At 42.1% G+C, this 6,431-nt stretch overlaps 2 pseudogenes; both read right to left on the minus strand.

Annotated features, from left to right (window-relative positions):
* Positions 1-2,021: 2,021 nt before the first annotated feature.
* Positions 2,022-4,795, minus strand: LOC128923410 (large subunit ribosomal RNA; annotated as a pseudogene).
* Positions 4,796-5,241: 446 nt separating this feature from the next.
* Positions 5,242-5,420, minus strand: LOC128923223 (5.8S ribosomal RNA; annotated as a pseudogene).
* Between the last annotated feature and the right edge of the window lie 1,011 nt (positions 5,421-6,431).

Genomic DNA, 6,431 nt, shown 5'->3' on the forward strand with positions numbered 1-6,431 from the left:
CATTGATTTGTCCGAACCCTCAAGGACAACGTTGGTGCTACCTTCAGCGGCCACCTTTCAGGGCCGACTGACCATCCGCACATTTGACTTTGGTGCCTCAGGGCTGACGTCCTGGAGGTTCAACCGAAAGAGCTCCTCCATGAAGTCATCATGGGAGATTTCGGTGTGAACCCCCTGAACCACAACCCGCGGACCCAACTTCCGGTTCACAGTCACATTCAATCCCACCTCCCCGAATTTGGCATTATTCGCCACCTTTTCCCTCTCTAAAACAGAGGGGGTGCGAATAACACCCCACCACCCTTAATCGGCTTCACCTCGTGTACTCGCACGCCGAGGGAAGGTCCCACCTCCTTCACGACCTTCTTAATCACCTCCTTAGAGGAGGTGGTCGGGGCTTTGCTTCGCACCACCACCGACCACGTCTCCACGGGCTTCGGCAATGCCGGAGCAATCGCCTCCAACACAGGTGCTGGAGGCGCACGCACCGACTTAGCCGGAGCCAAACCCACAACCGACCTCTTCGGTTGGGGAATAGATCCCCCACAACCCCCCCTGAGAGCGTCAACCTGACCGCGAAGATGGGCATTCTCGGTTACTACCGTCATCAGGAGCGCCTCGTAATTCGAGGCAAGCTCCATCAGTGACCTCAAAATCTTTCACCCCAAACACCAAGGCGTTTAATTCAGACGTCACTGCCTTCATGGCAGCGACATGGCTGATAGCGCCTCCCCCAACCACACCCCATTACCTCCACACTCACTTTCCCCCCCTCATTTACCGAGCTGACTTTCGTCGAACCCCCCTTCGCGACGCTCTTTTTAGCGACGCCCTTTTTCGCGACGCCCTCATCAGCGACGCCCTTATCCGCGACACCCTTATCCGCGACGCCCTTATCCGCGACGCTCTTCCCAGTGCCGCTGTTACCGCTACTCTCAGCCGGCTTAGCAGTACCCGAAACTGCGGGGTGATCAACCGCTTTTTCAGCGGTGCCACCTATTCCGCTACCGCTCTCACTCCCGCCATCCTCCGATTTAATCAACAGAGGCGACCCCAAACGCGCCCTCCTCCGCGGCGGAGACCTCACCGCTGGCCTCACCTCCTCGTCACCCGATGACGTTTCAACCATCACGGTTGTGGGGCCCGCTCCGTCGCTTTCAGCGAGGGACTGAACCCTTCTCCTCCGTGGTGGAGGCATTCTCACCTTCGGCCTACCCCCAGGCAGGCTGTTACGCCGGCGAACACTGGCACAGAAGCCACCCGCTCAGGTAAAACTCGAGAACAGCTGCTCTCCAAGCACGAGCGACCCACACGCACACCCGCTCTGTAGCAGTCACCACCCAAGCGGTCGATTAAGGCGCTCTCGCGATGGCACAGCCCACAACTCCAGCCAAAGGCCCAGAAAGGGTTACTCAAAAAGACCGCCGGACGGATCTATGTCCCCGTAACGGTCGCGAGTCAACCGCTGTGGTACTGCACCGAATCGCACCGTAGGCTAAACAGTTACTTCTACGACCGTAATCTGTACACCAGTCAGCTACTTCAGCACTGGTACAGTCGCTAGCACCCTTTGGGCAAAACTGTCCGAGCAGACCCGAAACAAGTGCAACCGAACACCAGGCGCTCAGCTCAGCACTCACCGGTAGGCAATCCAGCCAGCGGGAATACCAACAACACAGTAAATCACTGAAACTGTGGGACAGCCCACCACCAACAAACGTGTGGATACCCACGCTACTTAAGAAAAACAACAATGTTGTACTTACCAGTACACGCCGTACAGTCTCCCGGGACTGTACCAAAAACACCCGCCCGAAATACCGCAAGCCACGCGCGTATGATATGCAAGAATACACAAAAATGTGCACTTACACCAACAACACACGCGATCACGTATTCACTATTCACGCACGCCAGGCAATAACGGTGCCTATCACACACCGCGTAAACAAATGACCGCACAAAAGAGAATACCGAAAAATCGCAACAACAACTCGCCTAGAAAAATCACTAAGAAAATCACGATGCGCATGCACGTCTATCCGCGTCGAAAGCCAACTAACGAATGAGTAGATAGGGACAGTAGGAATCTCGTTAATCCATTCATGCGCGTCACTAATTAGATGACGAGGCATTTGGCTACCTTAAGAGAGTCATAGTTACTCCCGCCGTTTACCCGCGCTTACTTGAATTTCTTTACTTTGACATTCAGAGCACTGGGCAGAAATCACATTGTGTCAACACCCGTTAGGTCCATCACAATGCTTTGTTTTAATTAGACAGTCGGATTCCCCAAGTCCGTGCCAGTTTTGAATTGATTGTTAATTGATAATCGTTATAATTAAATAAGAATATATATCTTGCGATATAATTCTTATAAAATTTTAGCAAGAAAGTTCCACAATTGGCTACGTAACTACTATCCGGGGAACAAGAACCGAAATTCTCTATTTACCCAGAACGACTACATAAACCATGGTATTGCTTCCCAATCAAGCCCGACTATCTCAATCTTCAGAGCCAATCCTTATCCCGAAGTTACGGATCTAATTTGCCGACTTCCCTTACCTACATTATTCTATCGACTAGAGACTCTTCACCTTGGAGACCAGCTGCGGATATTGGTACGGCCTGTTGAGAAGTTTGCGTAACCCCACCATAAATTTTCAAGGTCCGAGGAGAAAATATCGACACAACAGTAAATGTCATGCTCTTCTAGTCCATCTACCATATCTCTCTTCGAAAGACTTCCATGGTAGTACGACTATAAAACAGAAAAGAAAACTCTTCCGATACCTCTCGACGGCTTCTTTATGGTCGTTCCTGTTGCCAGGATGAGCACAAGGCCCATTTTTAATAACAAACGGATACTCAACAGGTTACGGAATTGGAACCGTATTCCCTTTCGTTCAAAATTATTCAAGTGTTTAATTACTATGAAGAAAACATAATAGATTCTCAACAATTCATTAAAACTTGAAAATTTTCGGCTTTCGCCTTGAACTTAGGACCGACTAACTCGTGATCAACCACTGTTCACACGAAACCCTTCTCCACTTCAGTCCTCCAAGGCCTCATTCGATTATTTGCTACTACCACCAAGATCTGTACCAATGGCGGCTCCATGCAGGCTTACGCCAAACACTTCTAAGCACACCATTGTACCCTCCTACTCACTAAAGTTTCAAAATTTATAATCCAACCGAAATTGTATTATAAATCATGTACTTTAGCGGTAATGTATAGGTATACAACTTAAGCGCCATCCATTTTAAGGGCTAGTTGCTTCGGCAGGTGAGTTGTTACCCACTCCTTGTCGGATTACGACTTCCATGTCCACCGTCCTGCTGTTTTAAGCAACCAACGCCTTTCATGGTATCTGCATGAGTTGTTAATTTGGGCACCGTAACATTACGTTTGGTTCATCCCACAGCGCCAGTTCTGCTTACCAAAAGTGGCCCACTGGGCACATTATATCATAACCTCAACCTTCATATCAAGAAAGGTGAGGTTCTTACCCATTTAAAGTTTGAGAATAGGTTAAGGTCGTTTCGACCCTAAGGCCTCTAATCATTCGCTTTACCAGATAAGATTATTTTACATAATATTTAAATGCACCAGCTATCCTGAGGGAAACTTTGGAGGGAACCAGCTACTAGATGGTTCGATTGGTCTTTCGCCCTTATACTCAATTCTGACAATCGATTTGCACGTCAGAACTGTTTTGGTCTTCCATCAGGGTTTCCTCTGACTTCAACCTGATCAAGTACAGTTCACCATCTTTCGGGTCACAGCGTATATGCTCAAGGTACGCTCCAGTTAGAGGTATAAATAATAATAAATTATCATTATACATAACTATATGGAACGCCCCGGGATTGAATTAATAGTGAAATATTTCACTAAAAATTAATCCCATTATATAAAAGTTAAGTTAATTTCGCCATTAGGTTTAATATAACCCAATGACTTGCACATATGTTAGACTCCTTGGTCCGTGTTTCAAGACGGGTCCCGAAGGTATCCTGAATCTTTCGCATTGTTAATCATATAAATGCATACAATTAATATTAAAATCAATGATAATAATATTATTGTAAAATTCAAAAGAATTTAAGCATTATATATGTAAAATCTATCAACACTTTATCAAATCATCAGTATTTATTCTATGTTAATAAGCTAAAAGCAAATTAATTTGAATAAACTTAACACCAATGATCTTTTGATAAATATTTTATTATGTTAATAGATTACAATGTCCTTATATGAAAAAAATGCACACTATTACTATAATATTATAAATATCACAGTTATAATGATGAATTTTTCATAATGGATATTCAGGTTCATCGGGCTTAACCTCTAAGCAGTTTCACGTACTATTAAACTCTCTATTCAGAGTTCTTTTCAACTTTCCCTCACGGTACTTGTTTACTATCGGTCTCATGGTTATATTTAGTTTTAGATGGAGTTTACCACCCACTTAGTGCTGCACTATCAAGCAACACGACTCTTTGGAAATATCTTTCTAGTAATCATTAACGTTATACGGGCCTGGCACCCTCTATGGGTAAATGGCCTCATTTAAGAAGGACTTAAATCGTTAATTTCTCATACTAGATATTAAGATATTCCATACACTGCATCTCACATTTGCCATATAGACAAAGTGACTTAGTGCTGAACTATTTTCTTTTCGCTCGCCGCTACTAAGAAAATCCTTGTTAGTTTCTTTTCCTCCCCTCATTAATATGCTTAAATTCAGGGGGTAGTCCCATATGAGTTGAGGTTGTATAAAAATATTTATATTTATTTTATATTTTAGCCTTTTGCTATTTTAAAGAAACATACATAATTATTTCTTAACACCAATAATTTTCTTAATAATAAATATTCAATCTTTTCATCCCGCGTACTACTTAATTATAACAACAATATTATTTTCTTGCTTTTTTACATTTAAGGCAATCCTAGAATAAAATAATATTTTATGCTAGACGTTCCTCTAAATTTATATATTATTTGAAATAATATTGAAATTTTATTGTTTTTGGGAATACTAAGATTCTTATTTATTATAAAATTTCGTTCAAATATGAGGTGTTCAAGAATATATTTTCTATATTTCTTTTTATGCTATTAATATTATGGATTGAAAAATACAATCCAGTAATATACCATGTGCTTAAATTCTTTTAATTGACTAAAAGAATAAGCAACTAATTTAGCATAGTCTTACAACCCTCAACCATATGTAGTCCAAGCAGCACTTTAAAATTAATTAAAGTACATAACAGCATGGACTGCACTATGCGTTCAATATGTCGATGTTCATGTGTCCTGCAGTTCACACGATGACGCACAGTTAGCTGCGTTCTTCATCGACCCATGAGCCGAGTGATCCACCGCTTAGAGTGATAATTTTTTGTTTATTTTAATTTAACGTCAAGAGTTTTTAATTTATTGAAAGAATAACAATTATATTACATTTCGTTTTCGTATATTATATAAATTATTTTAAAACATCTTTCAATAAATTGTAATTTTCAACCCAAACATTTACAAGTTGCGCATGTCTTAGTCCAACAAAAACAGTAATTCCTTTTTTATTACATTTTATTTAATTTCTATAAATTTTTAAGGAATTACACACGTTAATGAGAACAAATTAACTTATCATTTATAAAGGGTGATTTTTTAAGAGCTTGATAACTTTTTAAAAAAAAAAAAACGCATAAAATTTGCAAAATCTCATCGGTTCTTTATTTGAAACGTTAGATTGGTTCATGACATTTACTTTTTGAAGATAATTTCATTTAAATGTTGACCGCGGCTGCGTCTTAGGTGGTCCATTCGGAAAGTCCAATTTTGGGCAACTTTTTCGAGCATTTCGGCCGGAATAGCCCGAATTTCTTCGGAAATGTTGTCTTCCAAAGCTGGAATAGTTGCTGGCTTATTTCTGTAGACTTTAGACTTGACGTAGCCCCACAAAAAATAGTCTAAAGGCGTTAAATCGCATGATCTTGGTGGCCAACTTACGGGTCCATTTCTTGAGATGAATTGTTCTCCGAAGTTTTCCCTCAAAATGGCCATAGAATCGCGAGCTGTGTGGCATGTAGCGCCATCTTGTTGAAACCACATGTCAACCAAGTTCAGTTCTTCCATTTTTGGCAACAAAAAGTTTGTTAGCATCGAACGATAGCGATCGCCATTCACCGTAACGTTGCGTCCAACAGCATCTTTGAAAAAATACGGTCCAATGATTCCACCAGCGTACAAACCACACCAAACAGTGCATTTTTCGGGATGCATGGGCAGTTCTTGAACGGCTTCTGGTTGCTCTTCACCCCAAATGCGGCAATTTTGCTTATTTACGTAGCCATTCAACCAGAAATGAGCCTCATCGCTGAACAAAATTTGTCGATAAA

The sequence above is a fragment of the Zeugodacus cucurbitae genome, chromosome X (genome assembly GCF_028554725.1).
Source record: "Zeugodacus cucurbitae isolate PBARC_wt_2022May chromosome X, idZeuCucr1.2, whole genome shotgun sequence".
NCBI lineage: Eukaryota > Metazoa > Arthropoda > Insecta > Diptera > Tephritidae > Zeugodacus > Zeugodacus cucurbitae.